This window comes from Scyliorhinus torazame, chromosome 4, assembly GCF_047496885.1.
Source record: "Scyliorhinus torazame isolate Kashiwa2021f chromosome 4, sScyTor2.1, whole genome shotgun sequence".
NCBI lineage: Eukaryota > Metazoa > Chordata > Chondrichthyes > Carcharhiniformes > Scyliorhinidae > Scyliorhinus > Scyliorhinus torazame.
In genome coordinates this window covers 52,533,968-52,557,128 of record NC_092710.1, presented here as the reverse complement: position 1 = coordinate 52,557,128, position 23,161 = coordinate 52,533,968, and the positions used below count along the sequence as shown (strand labels likewise).

The window sequence follows — 23,161 nt, the reverse complement described above, 5'->3', positions numbered from 1 at the left end:
CGTCGGTCGTACGTGTCGGGTGGCGTTGAAGATATCGGCCAAGATGGCGGCCCCATGAGTCGCACGTGTCGGGTAGTGTTAAAAATGGCGGCCCCCACGGATAGCACGAGGCGGATGACACATCAGAAGGGGGCGGTACCGGCAGGAACACAGCCACGCTGCGGGGTCTGCGGACCTGTGAGTCGGGCCTGCGATTTTGAAACTTTGAGTCGGGCCAAACAGACTTTGGCAAAATGTCCTTTCTTGCCGCAGTCGCTGCAGGTCGTGTTCCGAGCTGGGCAACGCTGCCTGGGATGCTGGTTCTGGCCGCAGAAATAGGAAGGCGCCACCCCCCAAGTTGGGCGGGCAGCCGCGCGGCACAGGCCTGGGCCACCCTCGGGATTAATCGAAGACGCAACCAAGGAACCTGGGACACCCTCGGGCCGGGTGATGGCCACGCCTCCGCTGCCCATGAGGAAATCGCGTGGTCGGAGGGGAAAGCATTTAGGCTATGGAAGGCTTCCTCTAATTAGGTGGATAGTTTTACCGTCTCGTCTAGGCCGAGGGCGCCCTTTTCGAGCAGGCGCTGTCTGACATAGTTGGAGCAGACTCCAGCCACATAGGTGTCCCGGATGGCGAGTTCCATGTGCTGCGAGGCCGTGACGTCCTTGCAGTTAAAATTTCGAGTGAGTACCCTCAGGTCGCGTAGATATTCCTCCAGCGTTTCCCCGGGGCGTTGACAACGTACGGTGAGGAGATGCCGCGCGAACACTTCATTCACCGGCCTCACGTAATGTCTTTTCAGGATCGCGACCGTGTCTGCGTATGTGGTCGCGTCTTCGATTTGTACCGAGATTCTGTGGCTCACCCGGGCGTGGAGGAGACTCAGCTAATGTGCCTCAGTGACGGCGGGCGAGGAGGAGGCGGCGAGGTAGGCCTCAAAGCAGCGGAGACAGTGTGAAAAGATTCCTTTGGCTTCAGTTGCCTGTGGGTCGAGTTCCAGTTGATCAGGTGTGAGGGTGGCTTCCATTGCGATATCTTAGCTTATTAAATTGATGCGACCATCAATTCACACGAGACGATTAGTAGTGCCTGCCTGCGACTGCTCTGTACTGAGTGCCGCCTACAAGCTGCAGATTTATATACCACCCCTGAGGGGGCGGAGCCCACAAGGGCATCTACATAATACAATACAATGCAGTGGTGAATTGTAGTAGCAATACGTTCACCACAAGGACAAAGTAAGTTGCGTGAAAAATGGGAGCTAAGGAAGGTTTGAATAAAGTTTGACATAAAGCAAACTTAAAGGTCGGTGCCACAGAGATTTTGCCAACAATTTCTGCATTCATCATTAAATTGGGAGCATTGCTTCACAGGCTACTTGCTTGGACCTAAAGGCATGAAAGCACTGCTTAAATTTGAAGTCAGGATCTCCTGTTTACAAGACAGGCGCTTTAACCATCTAAGCCACAGCACCAATCTGCAAGACAACTTTGCAAGTGTAGAACAGATTTCAATTGTTTTGATTAAACATCGGTATTGTTGATTTCTACTGCTGACTTTGAGAGTGCAAACTAAAATATTTATCGTCACTGGGCTTTTGAAACTGTAAAGATTGCAGTTATTTCTGAAAGTTATTAATTTAAAAGCAGTTCTGCAGGAAAGAAGTATACAAACAGGAAATATTTTGCGAATTGGGAAGTGATGAAACATGGCCAGAAAACTACAGTGGTATAATGCAGGACAAGACAAGGAGAGAGTTTTACATTCACTGAAAATCTAGCAAAAATTCTTGAAAATTCTGGACGGTTGTTACAATTTGGCAAACACGACGTTGTCACGGTTCTTCCACTTTCCATAAAGCATCCTGCATTCTTTATTTTTATTTCCTACCATTCACTGGGAAGCAAACGCCTTGAGCCAAAATCAAAGCTCTGACAGGGACTTGAACCCTGGACCCTCAGATTAAAAGTCTGATGCTCTAGCGACTGAGCTACCAGGGCCCATTATAAAAATATTCTCATAGCTCACTTCAAAGTCTCATATTGTATCTTTTGAATTTCCTTCACTGGTCATTCAGCCTCTCCAGCTCATTTCCCTCGCAAGCAGACCGGCAGCCTCCCTTCGCCTTTCTTTCTCAAATTCTTCAACTTGGACTCGCATTTTACCAATGACCTGTGATGTGACAACTGTTGTTACCCAGGGACATGCACTGGGACTTCAAGACATTGAAGATTATGTTTAGTTCACTGAGATATCAGTGGGAAGCTGCAGAGATACAGATTGTATTTTGAGAGAGGGAATAAAGGGTGTTCCCTGTTGTTTGTTGTGGCAGAGAGTGAACGCAAGTAAGCTCATCGAGTAAAGTAACAAATTATGCAAATCGCAAAGTTTCAGGGGGTAAATAGATCTGTCAACGCCACATCTTCATGGAAAACGCCCCATCCTTTATCCCGCCCAAATCGTTCTTGCTGACATGCAGCAACATATATCGTCCAATAAAAAGGCAAATTACTGCAGATGTGAAATCTGAAAAAAAACAGGAAATGATGGAAAATCTCTGTGGGTCTGGCAGCATCTGTGAAGAGAGAACCGAGCTAACGCTTCGAGGCTGGGTCACTCTTCATCAGAGTAAATCATTTAATCATTCAATCTTTGCTCACAGACATCGCTGACAGACATTCAAAATTTCCTGAGGTCAATCCTGTCGTGCATTCAAAGGAAAATACTGCACCTGTTGTGAATCTGCATGAGAAACTAAATATGATTGGATTAAAGCTCAGAAAATTAGAGGATGTCTGTGGAGCCAGACACAAAGTTAATGTTTCAAATCCGTGTGATCCTTATTCAGAGCTGAAGCGAGGGTACATGCAATGGAGTCGAAGAGGAAAATGGAAGTTGCGTGAAAAATGGGAGATATGGAAGGTTGAATAAAGTTTGACATTAAAACAAGGGAAAGCAAACTTGAAAGTCGGCACCACAGACATTTTGCCAACATTTTCTGTGTTCACCATTAAATGAGGAGCATTCTTCACAGGCTACATGCTTTGACCTAAAGGTACAAAGGCACTGCTGAGATGTGAATTCAAGATCTCCTGTTTATAAGACAGGCGCTTTAACCATCTTAGCCACAGCGCCAATCTGCCAGACAGTTTTGCAAGTGTAGAACAGATTTCAATTGTTTTGATTAAACATCAGTATTGTTTGTGGTATTATCAGGTATTGCTGTACCTAAGAGGCTGATGACCATTGGTTAAACCTAGAAGTTTACCATTGGCTGTTGATACGTAGCTCCGCCCTGACAGATGGTGTATAAGAACTGGTGCCATCCCAGCAGCCTTCACTTTCTGTACCGAAGCTGCTGGGGAACAAGTTCTAGTCGATTAAAGCCTTCAGTTAGGAAATCACTTTGTCTTGAGTGTAATTGATCGTGCATCAATTTAATCAACTACACTTCAGCTGGAAGGATGGATCTCCGAATCAAACCGGAGTACCTACAACTCAGCCCCCACGCGGAGTACTCGGCTGCAATATTTAAACACTGGCTGGCGTGCTTTAAAGGCTACCTCGAGACGGCCGGAGGTACCCCCTCCGAAGGACAGAAAATGCATCTCCTGCACTCAAGGGTCAGCCCTGGGATCTACACCCTTATCGAGGAGGCGGAGGACTATGATCCCGCGATCGAACTGTTAAAAGGACATTATATCCGCCCTGTAAATCAGGTCTACGCACGTCACCTGCTTGCAACGAGACGGCAAAGACCCGGGGAATCGTTGGAGGCTTTCTACCGGGCGCTACTGGTGCTGGGCCGAAACTGTGGCTGCCCGCAATTTTCAGGGAGCGAGCATACGGAACTTTTAATCAGGGCTGCCTTCGTAGCAGGTATGAGCTCTTCTGAGATCCGCCAAAGACTATTAGAAAAGGACACCCTGGGACTTGGAGAGGCATGGGCCCTGGCAGGGTCCATGGACGTAGCCTCCCAAAACACGCAGTCCTATGCGCCCGACCGCGCAGCAGCCCCCTGGGCTGCGTGGCACCCCACAGCGGCAGCCCCACAGACCTTCCCCTGACAGCGCAGGCCTGCGCTGCGAGACGGCCCGCTAACGCCGCCGGGCACCGCTGTTTCTTCTGTGGGCATGTGAATCATCCCCGCCAGCGCTGCCCGGCCCGCACCGCCGCCTGCAAAGGGTGCAGCAAGAAGGGCCACTTTGTGGGGGTCTGCCAGGCCCACGCTGTGGCCGCGGTCTCCAGCGACTCCGGACCGCCGCGCCAACCCCCCCTTCAGGCCCCGACCGGCCAGCGCTCACCGCCACCCCACTATCCTCGGGCCACACGCGACCCATGGGCACGGCCATCTTGCCCCCCGGACTCCACGCTGGACGGGTGGGTGCCGCCATTTTGTCCATCCCCGCCGCCATCTTGTCCATCACCGATCACCATGTGCGACCCATGGGAGACGCCAACTTGGATGGGGCCCCAGGCCCCCAGCACAACCGACGAAACGCTGCCCAATCAGAAATCGCAACTGCTTCATCTGGCCTCGGTGACACTGGACCAAAGTCGACCTCGGACACTCGCAACAGCAACAATGACGGTCTTCATCAACGGCCACGAGACATCTTGCCTGATTGACTCTGGGAGCACGGAAAGCTTTGTTCACCCCGACATGGTAAGGCGCTATTCACTTGTTACCCACCCTGTAAACCAAAGGATCTCCCTGGCCTCCGGGTCACACTCGGTGGAGATAAAGGGGTTCTGCCTAGCGAATCTCACTGTCCAAGGCAGGAGATTCAACAATTTCCGCCTTTTTGTCCTGCCGCACCTCTGCGCGGCTGCACTCATGGGGTTGGACTTCCAATGTAACTTGCAAAGCCTGACCTTTAAATCGGCGGCCCTATACCCCCCCTTAATGTCTGCGGCCTTGCGACCTTTAAGGTCGACCCGCCTTCCCTGTTTGCGAACCTCACCCTGGATTGCAAACCCATCGCCACCAGGAGCAGACGGTACAGTGCCCAGGACCGGACCTTCATCAGGTCAGAGGTCCAAAGGCTGCTGAGGGAAGGGGTCATCGAAGCGAGCAACAGTCTCTGGAGAGCTCAAGTAGTGGCGGTAAAGACCGGGGAGAAACATAGGATGGTCATCGACTACAGTCAGACCATCAACAGGTTTACGCAGTTGGACGCGTACCCTCTCCCCCGTATAGCCGACCTGGTAAACAGGATTGCGCAATACAAGGTCTTCTCCACGGTGGATCTCAAGTCCGCCTACCATCAGCTACCCCTCCTTAATAGTGACCGCAAGTACACTGCCTTCGAAGCAGATGGGCGGCTCTATCAATTTTTAAGAGTTCCCTTTGGTGTCGGTCTTCCAGCGAGAGATGGACCGAATGGTTGACCAGTACGGCTTCCGCGCAACGTTCCCGTATCTGGATAACGTCACCATCTGCGGCCATGACCAGCAGGACCACAACACCAACCTCCGTAAATTTCTCCAGACCGCGAAAATCCTTAACTTTTTAAAAAAAATATATTTTATTGAAATTTTTTTCCCAAACAACAATTTTTCCCCTCTTACAAAGCAAACGTAACAATACAGAAATGTTTAACAATACACAAATAACAAAACCCCATTATCTTTTGACATAAACTAAACTAAAACCCCCACCCCCCCCCCTCCCCGACCCCCCCTCCCCCTGGGTTGCTGCTGCTGGTCATCTGTCTTCCCTCTCACGTTCCCCTAGGTAGTCGAGAAATGGCTGTCACCGCCTGGTGAACCCTTGAGCCGATCCTCTCAGGGCAAATTTTATCTGCTCCAGTTTAATGAACCCCGCCATATCATTTACCCAGGCCTCCAGTCCGGGGGGTTTCGCCTCCTTCCACATGAGTAGGATCCTGCGCCGGGCTACTAGGGACGCAAAGGGCACAACGTCGGCCTCTTTCGCCTCCTGCACTCCCGGCTCTTCCGCAACTCCAAATAGAGCTAACCTGAAAATCCTTAACTTAACGTACAATAAGGATAAATGCGTATTCAACACCGACTGTCTAGCCATTCTAGGCTACGTAGTGCGAAATTGAGTTTTAGGCCCCGACCCTGAGCGCATGCGCCCCCTTATGGAGTTCCCCCTCCCTCACTGCCCCAAGGCCCTGAAGCGCTGTCGAGGGTTTTTCGGTTACTACGCCCAGTGGGTCCCGAACTACGCAGCCAAAGCCCGACCCCTAATCCAGTCCACAACCTTCCCCCTGTCGACCGAGGCCCGCCAGGCCTTCAGCCGTATCAAAGCAGACATTGCAAAGGCCACGATGTGCGCCATCGACGAGTCCTTCCCCTTCCAGGTCGAGAGCGATGCGTCCGACATAGCTCTGGCGGCCACCCTCAACCAAGCGGGCAGGCCCGTGGCCTTCTTCTCCTGTACCCTCCACGCTTCCAAAATGCGCCATTCCTTGGTCGAAAAAGAGGCACAAGCCATAGTTGAAGCTGTGAGACATTGGAGGCATTACCTGGCCGGCAGGAGATTCACTCTCCTCACGGACCAACGGTCGGTTGCTTTCATGTTCGATAATGCACAGCGGGGCAAGATTAAAAATGACAAGATCTTGCGGTGGAGGATAGAACTCTCCACCTTCAACTACGAGATCTTGTACCGTCTGGGGAAGCTAAACGAGCCTCCTGATGCCCTGTCCCACGGCACTTGTGCCACTGCACAAGTGGACCCCCTCCGAGCCCTCCACGAGGACCTCTGCCACCCGGGGGTCACTCGTGTCTTCCACTTCATCAAGACCCGCAACCTGCCCGACTCCATCGAGGAGGTCAGGACAGTCACCAAGGACTGACAAATCTGCGCGGAGTGCAAACCACACTTCTACCGGCCAGAGAGGGTGCACCTGATAAAGGCTTCCCATCTCTTTGAACTCCTCAGCATGGACTTCAAAGGCCCCCTCCCCTCCACCGACCGCAACACGTATTTCCTGAACGTGATTGACGAGTACTCCCGGTTCCCATTCGCCATCCCCTGCCCCGACATGACCGCAACCACCGTCATCAAGGCCCTCCAGGGTATCTTTACACTGTTCGGTTTCCCTGCGTACATACGCAGTGATAGGGGGTCCTCCTTTATGAGCGACGAACTGCGTCAATTCCTGCTCAGCAGGGTCATTGCCACAAGCAGGATGACCAGTTACAACCCCCGGGGAAACGGACAGGTGGAGAGGGAGAACGGAACGGTCTGGAAGACTGTTCTACTGGCCCTACGTCCAGGAATCTCCCAGTCTCCCGCTGGCAAGAAGTCCTCCCGGTGGCCCTCCACGCCATCCGGTCGCTGCTCTGTACAACTACCAATCAGACACCTCATGAACGTCTCCTTGTTTTCCCCAGGAAGTCCTCCTCCGGGACCTCGCTCCCAACCTGGCTAGCGACACCCGGACCCATCCTGCTTCGGAAGCATGTGCGGGCGCACAAGTTGGACCCATTGGTCGAGAGGGTCCACCTGCTGCACGCTAACCCCCAGTACGTCTTTGTGGCATTCCCTGACGCCAGGCAAGATACAGTCTCCCTCCGGGACCTGGCGCCCGCCGGAACCCCACACGCACCCGGACCATTACCCCCACCCCCACCCCCCTGACAGCACCTCACTGGAGGGTCAGTACTCCCGCCGCTCCTGCCGAGGCCCGCCCACCCACCGATGCCCCCTACAGGCGACCTCCCCGTGTCAACCGTTTGCCCCAACAGCGCCGCCTAGGGGTGACGAAGCTGCCAGGGAGGCCAAAGCTACACTCCCGGAGTCGCAACCACCTGGACCCCCACCAGAATCACCACCGAAGCCCAGACGGTCCAGAAGGACGACCAGGTCACCCGATCGACTGATTGCTTCGCTGTGACTTTAACCGTGAACAAACAATTTGTAAATATTCTCGACAGCTCTGTAAGGACGTATCACAGTACCTCCATATCTGATCATACCATGTTAAAGGCGACTGTTACCACTGGCCACCACCCCCGCCGGACTCTTTTTTAACAGGGGGTGAATGTGGTATTATCAGGTATTGCTGTACCTAAGAGGCTGATGACCATTGGTTAAACCTAGGAGTTTACCATTGGCTGTTGATACGTAGCTCCGCCCTGACAGGTGGAGTATAAGAACTGATGCCGTCCCAGCAGCCTTCGCTTTCTGTACCGAAGCTGCTGGGAAACAGTTCTAGTCGATTAAAGCCTTCAGTTATGAAATCACTTCGTCTTGAGTGTAATTGATCGTGCATCATTGTTGATTTCTCATACTGACTTTGTGAGTGCACTGGGGTTTTGAAACTGTCAAAATTGCAGTTATTTGCTGAAAGTTATTAGTTTATAGCAGTTCTGCAGGAAAGAAGTAAACAAACAGGAAATGTTTTGCGAATTGGGAAGTGATTAAACGTGGCCAGAAAACTATAGTGGTATAATGCAGGACCAGACCAGGAGAGAGTTTTTACATTAACTGAAAATCTAGCAAGAATTCTTGAAAATTCGCGACGGCTGTTGCAATTTGGCAAACACAACGTTATTCACGGTCCTTCCACATTCCATAAAGCATCCTGCATTCTTTATTCTTTTTTCCTACCGTTCATTGGGAAGCAAATGCCTTGAGCCAAAATCAAAGCCCTGACAGGGACTTGAACCCTGGACCCTCAGATTAAAAGTCTAATGCTCTACCAACTGAGCTCCCAGGACCCATTTCAAAAATGCTCTCATATCTTACGTCAAAGTCTCATATTGTATCTTTTGAATTTCCTTCACTGGTCATTCAGCCTCTCCAGCTCATTTCCCTCGCAAGCAGACCGGCAGCCTCCCTTCGGCTTCCTTTCTCAAATTCTTCAACTTGGACTCACATTTTACCAATGACCTGTGATGTGACAACTGTTGTTACCCAGGGACATGCACTGGGACTTCAAGACATTGAAGATTACGATTAGGTCGCTGAGATATGAGTGGGAAGCTACAGAGATACAGATTGGATTTCGAGAGAGGGAATAAAGCGTGTCATCTGTTGTTTGTTGTGGCAGAGTGAGAACGCAAGTAAGCTCATTTTGTAAACCGCAAATTATGCAAATCGCAAAGTTTCAGGGCGTAAATAGATCTGTCAATGCCACATCTTCATGGAAAACGCCCCATCCTTTATACCGCCCAAATCGTTCTTGCTGACATGCAGCAACATATATTGTCCAATAAAAAGGCAAATTACTGCAGATGTGAAATCTGGAAACAAACAGGAAATGATGGAAAATCTCAGTGGGTCTGGCAGCATCTGTGAAGAGAGAACCGAGCTAACGTTTCAAGGTTGGGTCATTCTTCATCAGAGTAAATCATTTAATCATTCAATCTTTGCTTACAGATATCGCTGATAAATTTTCAAAACGTTCGTTCTGGAATACCGGAGGTAAATCCTGTCATGCATTCAAAGAAAATACTGCGGATGTTGCGAATCTGCATGAGAAGCTAAACATGATAGGATTGAAGCTCAGAAAATCAGAGGATATATGTGGAGCCAGACACAGAGTTAACATTTCAAATCCGTGTGATCCTTAATCAGAGCTGAAGTGAGGAGTAAATGCAATGGAGTAGATGAGAAAATGGAAGTTGCGTGAAAAATGGAGCTATGAAAGGTTTGACATAAGAGTAGGGAAAGCACCTTCAAGGTTAGTGCCATGGAGATTTTGCCAATATATTCTGCATACACCATTAAATTGGGAGCTTTTCATAAGAGGTTACTTGTTTTGACATAAAGGTATAAAGGCACTGCTGAGATTTGAACTCAGGATCGCCTGTTTACTAGACAGGAACTTTAACCATCTAAGCCACAGCACCAACTTGCAAACCAACTCTGCAAGTTTGGAACAGATTTCCATTATTTTGATTACCGCTCAGTATTGTTGATTTCTCATGCTGACTTTGAGAGTGCAAATTAAAATATTCATCGGCACTGGGCTTTTGAAACTGTAAAAATTGCAGTTATTTCTGAAAGTTATTAGATTATAGCATTCTGCAGGGAAGAAGTAATCAAACAGGAAATATTTTGTGAAGTGAAAGTAAATAAACATGACCACAAAACTAAAGTGGAATAATGCAGGACAAGACCAATAGAGTTGTTACATGAACTGAAAATCTAGCAAAAATTCTTGAATGTTGTCGACGGCAATTGCAAATTGGCAAACACGACGTTGTCACGGTTCATCCACTTTCCCAAAAGCACCCTGCATTGTTTATTCTTTTTTCCTGTCGTTCATTGGGAACAAAAACGCCTTGAGACAAAGTTGAAGCCCAGGCAGGGACTTAAACCCATCGATCTTCAGATTAAAAGTCAGATGCTCTACCGACTGCGCTTCCAGGGCCCATTCCAAACGCAGTCTTATAGCTCACTTCAAAGTCTCATATTGTATCTTTTGAATTTCCTTCAATGGTCATTCAGCCTCACCAGCACATTTCCCTCGCAAGCAGACCGGCAGCCTCCCTTTGGCTTCCTTTCTCAAATTCTACAGCTTATACTCGCTTTTTACCAGTGACTTGTGATGTGACAACTGTTTACTCAGGGACCTGCACTGAGACTTCAAAACTTTGAAGATTACATTTAGTTCGGTGAGATCTGGGTGGGAAGCTACAGAGACAAAGGTTGTATTTTCAGAGAGGGAATAAAAGGTATCATCTGGTGTTTGTTGTGGCAGAGTGTGAACGGAAATAAATTCATCTTGTAAACTAGCAAATTATGCAAATCGCAAAGTTTCAGGATATAAATAGATCTGTCAGCACCACATCATCATGGAAAATAACCCCAACCTTTATTTCGCCCGAGTCGATCTTGCAAACGTGCAGCAACATAAATCGTTCAATATAAAAGCAAATTACTGCGGATGTAAAATCTGAAAGAAAAACAGGAAATGACGGAAAGTCTCAGCGGGTCTGGCACCACCTGTGAAGAGAGAACCGAGTTAACATTTCGAGTCCGGGTCACTCTTCGTCACAGTAAATCAATTAATCATTCAATCGTTGCTCACAGATGTCGCTAAAAAACATTCAAAATGTTCCTTCAGGATTACCGGAGGTAAATCCTGTCATGCATTCAAATAAAATACTGCGGATGTTGCGAATCTGCATGAGAAGCGAAACAGGATAGGATTGAAGCTCAAAAATTCAGAGGATTTATGTGGAGCCAGACACAGAGTTAACATTTCAAATCCGTGTGATCCTTAATCAGAGCTGAAGTGAGGAGTAAATGCAATGGAGTAGATGAGAAAATGGAAGCTGCGTGAAAAATGGAGCTATGAAAGGTTTGACGTAAGAGGAGGGAAAGCACCTTCAAGGTTAGTGCCATGGAGATTTTGCCAATAAAATCAGCATTCACCATTAAATTGGGAGCTTTTCATCACAGGTTACTTGTTTTGACATAAAGGTATAAATGCACTGCTGAGATTTGAAGTCAGGGTGTCCTGAGTTCAAATCAGGCGCATTAACCATCTAAGCCACAGCACCTACTGGCAGACCAGCTCTGCAAGTTTGGAGCAGATTTCCATTATTTTGATTACCGCTCAGTATTGTTGATTTCTCATGCTGACTTTGAGAGTGCAAATTTCATTGGCACTGGACTTTTGAAACTGCAAAAATTGCTGTTATCTCTGAAAGTTATTAGATTATAGCATTCTGCAGGGAGAAGTTAACAAACCGGAAATATTTTGTGAATTGGAAGTAATTAAACATGACCACAAAACTATAGTGGTATAATGCAGGACAAGACCAGGAGAGAGTTTTGACATTAACTGAAAATCTAGCAAAAATTCTTGAAAGTTGTCGGCGGCAATTGCAATTTGGCAAACACGACGTTGTCACGGTTCATCCACTTTCCCAAAATCACCCTGCATTCTTTATTCTTTTTTCCTGTCGTTCATTGGGAACAAAAACACCTTGAGACAAAGTTGAAGCCCAGGCAGGGACTTAAACCCATCGATCTTCAGATTAAAAGTCAGATGCTCTACCGACTGCGCTTCCAGGGCCCATTCCAAACGCAGTCTTATAGCTCACTTCAAAGTCTCATATTGTATAATTTGAATTTCCTTCAATGGTAATTCAGCCTCACCAGCACATTTCCCTCGCAAGCAGACCGGCAGCCTCCCTTTGGCTTCCTTTCTCAAATTCTTCAGCTTGTACTCGCTTTTTACCAGTGACTTGTGATGTGACAACTGTTTACCCAGGGACCTGCACTGGGACTTCAAGACTTTGAAGATTACGTTTAGTTCGGTGAGATCTGAGTGGGAAGCTACAGAGACAAAGATTGTATTTTGAGAGAGGGAATAAAAGGTATCATCTGGTGTTTGTTGTGGCAGTGTGTGAACGTAAATAAATTCATCTAGAAATCTAGCAAATTATGCAAATCGCAAAGTTTCAGCATATAAATAGATCTGTCAGCACCACATCATCATGGAAAATAACCCCATCCTTTATCCCGCCCGAGTCGTTCTTGCAAACGTGCAGCAACATAAATCGTTCAATTTAAAAGCAAATTACTGCGGATGTAAAATCTGAAAGAAAAACAGGAAATGATGGAAAATCTCAGCGGGTCTGGCACCACCTGTGAAGAGAGAACCGAGTTAACATTTCGAGTCCGGGTCACTCTTCGTCACAGTAAATCAATTAATCATTCAATCGTTGCTCACAGATGTCGCTAAAAAACATTCAAAATGTTCCTTCAGGATTACCGGATGTAAATCCTGTCATGCATTCAAAGAAAATACTGCGGATGTTGCAAATCTGCATGAGAAGCTAAACATGATAGGATTGAAGCTCAAAAATTCAGAGGATATATGTGGAGCCAGACACAGAGCTAACATTTCAAATACGTGTGATCCTTAATCAGAGCTGAAGTGAGGAGTAAATGCAATGGAGTAGATGAGATGGAGTAGATGAGAAAATGGAAGTAGCATGAAAAATGGAGCTATGACAGGTTTGACATAAGAGTAGGGAGAGCATCTTCAAGGTTAGTGCCATGGAGATGTTGCCAATAAACTCTGCATTCACCATTAAATTGGGAGCTTTTCATAACAGGTTACTTGTTTTGACGTAAAGGTATAAAGGCACTGCTGAGATTTGAACTCAGGATCTCCTGTTTACTAGACAGGCACTTTAACCATCTAAGCCACAGCACCTACGGGCACACCAGCTCTGCAAGTTTGGAGCAGATTTCCATTATTTTGATTACCGCTCAGTATTGTTGATTTCTCATGCTGACTTTGAGAGTGCAAATTTCATTGGCACTGGACTTTTGAAACTGCAAAAATTGCAGTTATTTCTGAAAGTTATTAGATTATAGCATTCTGCAGGGACTAGTAAACAAACAGGAAATATTTTGTGAATTGGAAGTAATTAAACATGACCACAAAACTACAGTGGTATAATGCAGGACAAGACCAGGAGAGAGTTTTTACATTAACTGAAAATCTAGCAGAAATTGTTGAAAGTTGTCGACGGCAATTGCAATTTGGCAAACACGACGTTGTCACGGTTCATCCACTTTCCCAAAATCACCCTGCATTCTTTATTCTTTTTTCCTGTCGTTCATTGGGAACAAAGACGCCTTGAGACAAAGTTGAAGCCCAGGCAGGGACTTAAACCCATCGACCTTCAGATTAAAAGTCAGATGCTCTACCGACTGCGCTTCCAGGGCCCATTCAAAACGCAGTCTTATAGCTCACTTCAATGTTTCATATTGTATAATTTGAATTTCCTTCAATGGTAATTCAGCCTCACCAGCACATTTCCCTCGCAAGCAGACTGGCAGCCTCCCTTTGGCTTCCTTTCTCAAATTCTTCAGCTTGTACTCGCTTTTTACCAGTGACTTGTGATGTGACAACTGTTTACCCAGGGACCTGCACTGGGACTTCAAGACTTTGAAGATTACGTTTAGTTCGGTGAGATCTGAGTGGGAGGCTACAGAGACAAAGATTGTATTTTGAGAAAGGGAATAAAAGGTATCATCTGGTGTTTGTTGTGGCAGAGTGTTAAAGTAAATAAATTCATCTAGTAAACTAGCAAATTATGCAAATCGCAAAGTTTCAGGATATAAATAGATCTGTCAGCACCACATCATCATGGAAAATAACCCCATCCTTTATCCCGCCCGAGTCGTTCTTGCAAACGTGCGGCAACATAAATCGTTCAATATAAAAGCAAATTACCGCGGATGTAAAATCTGAAAGGAAAACAGGAAATGATGGAAAATCTCAGCGGGTCTGGCACCATCTGTGAAGAGAGAACCGAGTTAACATTTCGAGTCCGGGTCACTCTTCGTCACAGTAAATCAATTAATCATTCAATCGTTGCTCAAAGATGTCGCTAAAAAACATTCAAAATGTTCCTTCAGGATTACCGGAGGTAAATCCTGTCATGCATTGAAAGAAAATACTGCGGATGTTGCGAATCTGCATGAGAAGCTAAACATGATAGGATTGAAGCTCAAAAATTGAGAGGATATATGTGGAGCCAGACACAGCGTTAACATTTCAAATCCGTGTGATCCTTAATCAGAGCTGAAGTGAGGAGTAAATGCAATGGAGTCGATGAGATGGAGTAGATGAGAAAATGGAAGTTGCGTGAAAAATGGATCTATGAAAGGTTTGACATAAGAGTCGAGAGGGCATCTTCAAGGTTAATGCCATGGAGATTTTGCCAATAAACTCTGCATTCACCATTAAATTGGGAGCTTTTCATAACAGGTTACTTGTTTTGACATAAAGGCACTGCTGAGATTTGAACTCAGGATCTCCTGTTTACTAGACAGGCGCTTTTACCATCTAAGCCACAGCACCTACTTGCAGACTCGCTCTGCAAGTTTGGAGCAGATTTCCATTATTTTGATTACCGCTCAGTATTGTTGATTTCTCATGCTGACTTTGAGAGTGCAAATTTCATCGGCACTGGACTTTTGAAACTGCAAAAATTGCAGTTATTTCTGAAAGTTATTAGATTATAGCATTCTGCAGGGAGAAGTAAACAAACAGGAACTATTTTGTGAATTGGAAGTAATTAAACATGACCACAAAACTACATTGGTATAATGCAGGACAAGACCAGGAGAGAGTTTTTACATTAACTGAAAATCTAGCAGAAATTCTTGAAAGTTGTCGACGGCAATTGCAATTCGGCAAACACGACGTTGTCACGGTTCATCCACTTTCCCAAAATCACCCTGCATTCTTTATTTTTTTTTCCTGTCGTTCATTGGGAACAAAAACGCCTTGAGACAAACTTGAAGCCCAGGCAGGGACTTTAACCCATCGACCTTCAGATTAAAAGTCAGATGCTCTACCGACTGCGCTTCCAGGGCCTATTCCAAACGCAGTCTTATAGCTCACTTCAATGTCTCATATTGTATATATTGAATTTCCTTCAATGGTAATTCAGCCTCACCAGCACATTTCCCTCGCAAGCAGACCGGCAGCCTCCCTTTGGCTTCCTTTCTCAAATTCTTCAGCTTGTACTCGCTTTTTACCAGTGACTTGTGATGTGACAACTGTTTACCCAGGGACCTGCACTGGGACTTCAAGACTTTGAAGATTACGTTTAGTTCGGTGAGATCTGAGTGGGAAGCTACAGAGACAAAGATTGTATTTTGAGAGAGGGAATAAAAGGTATCATCTGGTGTTTGTTGTGGCAGTGTGTGAACGTAAAAAAATTCATCTAGTAAACTAGCAAATTATGCAAATCGCAAAGTTTCAGGATATAAATAGATCTGTCAGCACCACATTATCATGGAAAATAACCCCATCCTTTATACCGCCCGAGTCGTTCTTGCAAACGTGCAGCAACATAAATCGTTCAATATAAAAGCAAATTACTGCGGATGTAAAATCTGAAAGAAAAACAGGAAATGATGGAAAATCTCAGCGGGTCTGGCACCACCTGTGAAGAGAGAACCGAGTTAACATTTCGAGTCCGGGTCACTCTTCGTCACAGTAAATCAATTAATCATTCAATCGTTGCTCACAGATGTCGCTAAAAAACATTCAAAATGTTCCTTCAGGATTACCGGAGGTAAATCCTGTCATGCATTCAAAGAAAATACTGCGGATGTTGCAAATCTGCATGAGAAGTTAAACATGATAGGATTGAAGCTCAAAAATTCAGAGGATATATGTGGAGCCAGACACAGAGTTAACATTTCAAATCAGTGTGATCCTTAATCAGAGCTGAAGTGAGGAGTAAATGCAATGGAGTAGATGAGATGGAGTAGATGGGAAAATGGAAGTAGCGTGAAAAATGGAACTATGAAAGGTTTGACATAAGAGTAGGGAGAGCATCTTCAAGGTTAGTGCCATGGAGATGTTGCCAATAAACTCTGCATTCACCATTAAATTGGGAGCGTTTCATAACAGGTTACTTGTTTTGACGTAAAGGTATAAAGGCACTGCTGAGATTTGAACTCAGGATCTCCTGCTTACTAGACAGGCGCTTTAACCATCTAAGCCACAGCACCTACTGGCAAACAAGCTCTGCAAGTTTGGAGCAGATTTCCATTATTTTGATTACCGCTCAGTATTGTTGATTTCTCATGCTGACTTTGAGAGTGCAAATTTCATCGGCACTGGACTTTTGAAACTGCAAAAATTGCAGTTATTTCTGAAAGTTATTAGATTATAGCATTCTGCAGGGAGAAGTAAACAAACAGGAACTATTTTGTGAATTGGAAGTAATTAAACATGACCACAAAACTACAGTGGTATAATGCAGGACAAGACCAGGAGAGAGTTTTTACATTAACTGAAAATCTAGCAGAAATTCTTGAAAGTTGTCGACGGCAATTGCAATTCGGCAAACACGACGTTGTCACGGTTCATCCACTTTCCCAAAATCACCCTGCATTCTTTATTTTTTTTTCCTGTCGTTCATTGGGAACAAAAACGCCTTGAGACAAACTTGAAGCCCAGGCAGGGACTTTAACCCATCGACCTTCAGATTAAAAGTCAGATGCTCTACCGACTGCGCTTCCAGGGCCCATTCCAAACGCAGTCTTATAGCTCACTTCAATGTCTCATATTGTATATATTGAATTTCCTTCAATGGTAATTCAGCCTCACCAGCACATTTCCCTCGCAAGCAGACCGGCAGCCTCCCTTTGGCTTCCTTTCTCAAATTCTTCAGCTTGTACTCGCTTTTTACCAGTGACTTGTGATGTGACAACTGTTTACCCAGGGACCTGTACTGGGACTTCAAGACTTTGAAGATTACGTTTAGTTCGGTGAGATCTGAGTGGGAAGCTACAGAGACAAAGATTGTATTTTGAGAGAGGGAATAAAAGGTATCATCTGGTGTTTGTTGTGGCAGTGTGTGAACGTAAAAAAATTCATCTAGTAAACTAGCAAATTATGCAAATCGCAAAGTTTCAGGATATAAATAGATCTGTCAGCACCACATTATCATGGAAAATAACCCCATCCTTTATACCGCCCGAGTCGTTCTTGCAAACGTCCAGCAACATAAATCGTTCAATATAAAAGCAAATTACTGCGGATGTAAAATCTGAAAGAAAAACAGGAAATGATGGAAAATCTCAGCGGGTCTGGCACCACCTGTGAAGAGAGAACCGAGTTAACATTTCGAGTCCGGGTCACTCTTCGTCACAGTAAATCAATTAATCATTCAATCGTTGCTCACAGATGTCGCTAAAAAACATTCAAAATGTTCCTTCAGGATTACCGGAGGTAAATCCTGTCATGCATTCAAAGAAAATACTGCGGATGTTGCAAATCTGCATGAGAAGCTAAACATGATAGGATTGAAGCTCAAAAATTCAGAGGATATATGTGGAGCCAGACACAGAGTTAACATTTCAAATCAGTGTGATCCTTAATCAGAGCTGAAGTGAGGAGTAAATGCAATGGAGTAGATGAGATGGAGTAGATGGGAAAATGGAAGTAGCGTGAAAAATGGAGCTATGAAAGGTTTGACATAAGAGTAGGGAGAGCATCTTCAAGGTTAGTGCCATGGAGATGTTGCCAATAAACTCTGCATTCACCATTAAATTGGGAGCATTTCATAACAGGTTACTTGTTTTGACGTAAAGGTATAAAGGCACTGCTGAGATTTGAACTCAGGATCTCCTGTTAACTAGACAGGCGCTTTAACCATCTAAGCCACAGCACCTACTGGCACACGAGCTCTGCAAGTTTGGAGCAGATTTCCATCATTTTGGTTACCGCTCAGTATTGTTGATTTCTCATGCTGACTTTGAGAGTGCAAATTTCATTGGCACTGGACTTTTGAAACTGCAAAAATTGCAGTTATTTCTGAAAGTTATTAGATTATAGCATTCTGCAGGGACTAGTAAACAAACAGGAAATATTTTGTGAATTGGAAGTAATTAAACATGACCACAAAACTACAGTGGTATAATGCAGGACAAGACCAGGAGAGAGTTTTTACATTAACTGAAAATCTAGCAGAAATTGTTGAAAGTTGTCGACGGCAATTGCAATTTGGCAAACACGACGTTGTCACGGTTCATCCACTTTCCCAAAATCACCCTGCATTCTTTATTCTTTTTTCCTGTCGTTCATTGGGAACAAAGACGCCTTGAGACAAAGTTGAAGCCCAGGCAGGGACTTAAACCCATCGACCTTCAGATTAAAAGTCAGATGCTCTACCGACTGCGCTTCCAGGGCCCATTCAAAACGCAGTCTTATAGCTCACTTCAATGTTTCATATTGTATAATTTGAATTTCCTTCAATGGTAATTCAGCCTCACCAGCACATTTCCCTCGCAAGCAGACTGGCAGCCTCCCTTTGGCTTCCTTTCTCAAATTCTTCAGCTTGTACTCGCTTTTTACCAGTGACTTGTGATGTGACAACTGTTTACCCAGGGACCTGCACTGGGACTTCAAGACTTTGAAGATTACGTTTAGTTCGGTGAGATCTGAGTGGGAGGCTACAGAGACAAAGATTGTATTTTGAGAAAGGGAATAAAAGGTATCATCTGGTGTTTGTTGTGGCAGAGTGTTAAAGTAAATAAATTCATCTAGTAAACTAGCAAATTATGCAAATCGCAAAGTTTCAGGATATAAATAGATCTGTCAGCACCACATCATCATGGAAAATAACCCCATCCTTTATCCCGCCCGAGTCGTTCTTGCAAACGTGCGGCAACATAAATCGTTCAATATAAAAGCAAATTACCGCGGATGTAAAATCTGAAAGGAAAACAGGAAATGATGGAAAATCTCAGCGGGTCTGGCACCATCTGTGAAGAGAGAACCGAGTTAACATTTCGAGTCCGGGTCACTCTTCGTCACAGTAAATCAATTAATCATTCAATCGTTGCTCAAAGATGTCGCTAAAAAACATTCAAAATGTTCCTTCTGGATTACCGGAGGTAAATCCTGTCATGCATTGAAAGAAAATACTGCGGATGTTGCGAATCTGCATGAGAAGCTAAACATGATAGGATTGAAGCTCAAAAATTGAGAGGATATATGTGGAGCCAGACACAGCGTTAACATTTCAAATCCGTGTGATCCTTAATCAGAGCTGAAGTGAGGAGTAAATGCAATGGAGTCGATGAGATGGAGTAGATGAGAAAATGGAAGTTGCGTGAAAAATGGATCTATGAAAGGTTTGACATAAGAGTCGAGAGGGCATCTTCAAGGTTAATGCCATGGAGATTTTGCCAATAAACTCTGCATTCACCATTAAATTGGGAGCTTTTCATAACAGGTTACTTGTTTTGACATAAAGGCATAAAGGCACTGCTGAGATTTGAACTCGGGATCTCCTGTTTACTAGACAGGCGCTTTTACCATCTAAGCCACAGCACCTACTTGCAGACTCGCTCTGCAAGTTTGGAGCAGATTTCCATTATTTTGATTACCGCTCAGTATTGTTGATTTCTCATGCTGACTTTGAGAGTGCAAATTTCATCGGCACTGGACTTTTGAAACTGCAAAAATTGCAGTTATTTCTGAAAGTTATTAGATTATAGCATTCTGCAGGGAGAAGTAAACAAACAGGAACTATTTTGTGAATTGGAAGTAATTAAACATGACCACAAAACTACATTGGTATAATGCAGGACAAGACCAGGAGAGAGTTTTTACATTAACTGAAAATCTAGCAGAAATTCTTGAAAGTTGTCGACGGCAATTGCAATTCGGCAAACACGACGTTGTCACGGTTCATCCACTTTCCCAAAATCACCCTGCATTCTTTTTTTTTTTTTCCTGTCGTTCATTGGGAACAAAAACGCCTTGAGACAAACTTGAAGCCCAGGCAGGGACTTTAACCCATCGACCTTCAGATTAAAAGTCAGATGCTCTACCGACTGCGCTTCCAGGGCCCATTCCAAACGCAGTCTTATAGCTCACTTCAATGTCTCATATTGTATATATTGAATTTCCTTCAATGGTAATTCAGCCTCACCAGCACATTTCCCTCGCAAGCAGACCGGCAGCCTCCCTTTGGCTTCCTTTCTCAAATTCTTCAGCTTGTACTCGCTTTTTACCAGTGACTTGTGATGTGACAACTGTTTACCCAGGGACCTGCACTGGGACTTCAAGACTTTGAAGATTACGTTTAGTTCGGTGAGATCTGAGTGGGAAGCTACAGAGACAAAGATTGTATTTTGAGAGAGGGAATAAAAGGTATCATCTGGTGTTTGTTGTGGCAGTGTGTGAACGTAAAAAAATTCATCTAGTAAACTAGCAAATTATGCAAATCGCAAAGTTTCAGGATATAAATAGATCTGTCAGCACCACATCATCATGGAAAATAACCCCATCCTTTATCCCGCCCGAGTCGTTCTTGCAAACGTGCAGCAACATAAATCGTTCAATATAAAAGCAAATTACTGCGGATGTAAAATCTGAAAGAAAAACAGGAAATGATGGAAAATCTCAGCGGGTCTGGCACCACCTGTGAAGAGAGAACCGAGTTAACATTTCGAGTCCGGGTCACTCTTCGTCACAGTAAATCAATTAATCATTCAATCGTTGCTCACAGATGTCGCTAAAAAACATTCAAAATGTTCCTTCAGGATTACCGGAGGTAAATCCTGTCATGCATTCAAAGAAAATACTGCGGATGTTGCAAATCTGCATGAGAAGTTAAACATGATAGGATTGAAGCTCAAAAATTCAGAGGATATATGTGGAGCCAGACACAGAGTTAACATTTCAAATCAGTGTGATCCTTAATCAGAGCTGAAGTGAGGAGTAAATGCAATGGAGTAGATGAGATGGAGTAGATGGGAAAATGGAAGTAGCGTGAAAAATGGAACTATGAAAGGTTTGACATAAGAGTAGGGAGAGCATCTTCAAGGTTAGTGCCATGGAGATGTTGCCAATAAACTCTGCATTCACCATTAAATTGGGAGCGTTTCATAACAGGTTACTTGTTTTGACGTAAAGGTATAAAGGCACTGCTGAGATTTGAACTCAGGATCTCCTGTTTACTAGACAGGCACTTTAACCATCTAAGCCACAGCACCTACTGGCAAACGAGCTCTGCAAGTTTGGAGCAGATTTCCATTATTTTGATTACCGCTCAGTATTGTTGATTTCTCATGCTGACTTTGAGAGTGCAAATTTCATCGGCACTGGACTTTTGAAACTGCAAAAATTGCAGTTATTTCTGAAAGTTATTAGATTATAGCATTCTGCAGGGAGAAGTAAACAAACAGGAACTATTTTGTGAATTGGAAGTAATTAAACATGACCACAAAACTACAGTGGTATAATGCAGGACAAGACCAGGAGAGAGTTTTTACATTAACTGAAAATCTAGCAGAAATTCTTGAAAGTTGTCGACGGCAATTGCAATTCGGCAAACACGACGTTGTCACGGTTCATCCACTTTCCCAAAATCACCCTGCATTCTTTATTTTTTTTTCCTGTCGTTCATTGGGAACAAAAACGCCTTGAGACAAACTTGAAGCCCAGGCAGGGACTTTAACCCATCGACCTTCAGATTAAAAGTCAGATGCTCTACCGACTGCGCTTCCAGGGCCCATTCCAAACGCAGTCTTATAGCTCACTTCAATGTCTCATATTGTATATATTGAATTTCCTTCAATGGTAATTCAGCCTCACCAGCACATTTCCCTCGCAAGCAGACCGGCAGCCTCCCTTTGGCTTCCTTTCTCAAATTCTTCAGCTTGTACTCGCTTTTTACCAGTGACTTGTGATGTGACAACTGTTTACCCAGGGACCTGTACTGGGACTTCAAGACTTTGAAGATTACGTTTAGTTCGGTGAGATCTGAGTGGGAAGCTACAGAGACAAAGATTGTATTTTGAGAGAGGGAATAAAAGGTATCATCTGGTGTTTGTTGTGGCAGTGTGTGAACGTAAAAAAATTCATCTAGTAAACTAGCAAATTATGCAAATCGCAAAGTTTCAGGATATAAATAGATCTGTCAGCACCACATTATCATGGAAAATAACCCCATCCTTTATACCGCCCGAGTCGTTCTTGCAAACGTCCAGCAACATAAATCGTTCAATATAAAAGCAAATTACTGCGGATGTAAAATCTGAAAGAAAAACAGGAAATGATGGAAAATCTCAGCGGGTCTGGCACCACCTGTGAAGAGAGAACCGAGTTAACATTTCGAGTCCGGGTCACTCTTCGTCACAGTAAATCAATTAATCATTCAATCGTTGCTCACAGATGTCGCTAAAAAACATTCAAAATGTTCCTTCAGGATTACCGGAGGTAAATCCTGTCATGCATTCAAAGAAAATACTGCGGATGTTGCAAATCTGCATGAGAAGCTAAACATGATAGGATTGAAGCTCAAAAATTCAGAGGATATATGTGGAGCCAGACACAGAGTTAACATTTCAAATCAGTGTGATCCTTAATCAGAGCTGAAGTGAGGAGTAAATGCAATGGAGTAGATGAGATGGAGTAGATGGGAAAATGGAAGTAGCGTGAAAAATGGAGCTATGAAAGGTTTGACATAAGAGTAGGGAGAGCATCTTCAAGGTTAGTGCCATGGAGATGTTGCCAATAAACTCTGCATTCACCATTAAATTGGGAGCATTTCATAACAGGTTACTTGTTTTGACGTAAAGGTATAAAGGCACTGCTGAGATTTGAACTCAGGATCTCCTGTTAACTAGACAGGCGCTTTAACCATCTAAGCCACAGCACCTACTGGCACACGAGCTCTGCAAGTTTGG

General features: G+C 44.8%; 10 non-coding genes across 10 annotated transcripts; all 10 read right to left on the bottom strand.

The window, feature by feature from the left end:
• Nucleotides 1-1,909: 1,909 nt before the first annotated feature.
• On the bottom strand, nucleotides 1,910-1,982 carry trnak-uuu (transfer RNA lysine (anticodon UUU)). Its single transcript has one exon. It is a non-coding gene; the product is annotated as a tRNA-Lys (tRNA).
• A 6,624-nt stretch (nucleotides 1,983-8,606) lies between these two features.
• trnak-uuu (transfer RNA lysine (anticodon UUU)) lies at nucleotides 8,607-8,679 on the bottom strand. Its single transcript has one exon. It is a non-coding gene; the product is annotated as a tRNA-Lys (tRNA).
• Nucleotides 8,680-9,739: 1,060 nt separating this feature from the next.
• On the bottom strand, nucleotides 9,740-9,813 carry trnat-agu (transfer RNA threonine (anticodon AGU)). Its single transcript has one exon. It is a non-coding gene; the product is annotated as a tRNA-Thr (tRNA).
• Nucleotides 9,814-13,065: 3,252 nt separating this feature from the next.
• On the bottom strand, nucleotides 13,066-13,139 carry trnat-agu (transfer RNA threonine (anticodon AGU)). The gene has a single exon. It is a non-coding gene; the product is annotated as a tRNA-Thr (tRNA).
• Nucleotides 13,140-14,724: 1,585 nt separating this feature from the next.
• On the bottom strand, nucleotides 14,725-14,798 carry trnat-agu (transfer RNA threonine (anticodon AGU)). Its single transcript has one exon. It is a non-coding gene; the product is annotated as a tRNA-Thr (tRNA).
• A 1,593-nt stretch (nucleotides 14,799-16,391) lies between these two features.
• Nucleotides 16,392-16,465, bottom strand: trnat-agu (transfer RNA threonine (anticodon AGU)). The gene has a single exon. It is a non-coding gene; the product is annotated as a tRNA-Thr (tRNA).
• Nucleotides 16,466-18,058: 1,593 nt separating this feature from the next.
• trnat-agu (transfer RNA threonine (anticodon AGU)) lies at nucleotides 18,059-18,132 on the bottom strand. Its single transcript has one exon. It is a non-coding gene; the product is annotated as a tRNA-Thr (tRNA).
• A 1,593-nt stretch (nucleotides 18,133-19,725) lies between these two features.
• trnat-agu (transfer RNA threonine (anticodon AGU)) lies at nucleotides 19,726-19,799 on the bottom strand. The gene has a single exon. It is a non-coding gene; the product is annotated as a tRNA-Thr (tRNA).
• A 1,593-nt stretch (nucleotides 19,800-21,392) lies between these two features.
• Nucleotides 21,393-21,466, bottom strand: trnat-agu (transfer RNA threonine (anticodon AGU)). Its single transcript has one exon. It is a non-coding gene; the product is annotated as a tRNA-Thr (tRNA).
• A 1,593-nt stretch (nucleotides 21,467-23,059) lies between these two features.
• Nucleotides 23,060-23,133, bottom strand: trnat-agu (transfer RNA threonine (anticodon AGU)). The gene has a single exon. It is a non-coding gene; the product is annotated as a tRNA-Thr (tRNA).
• Nucleotides 23,134-23,161: the final 28 nt, after the last annotated feature.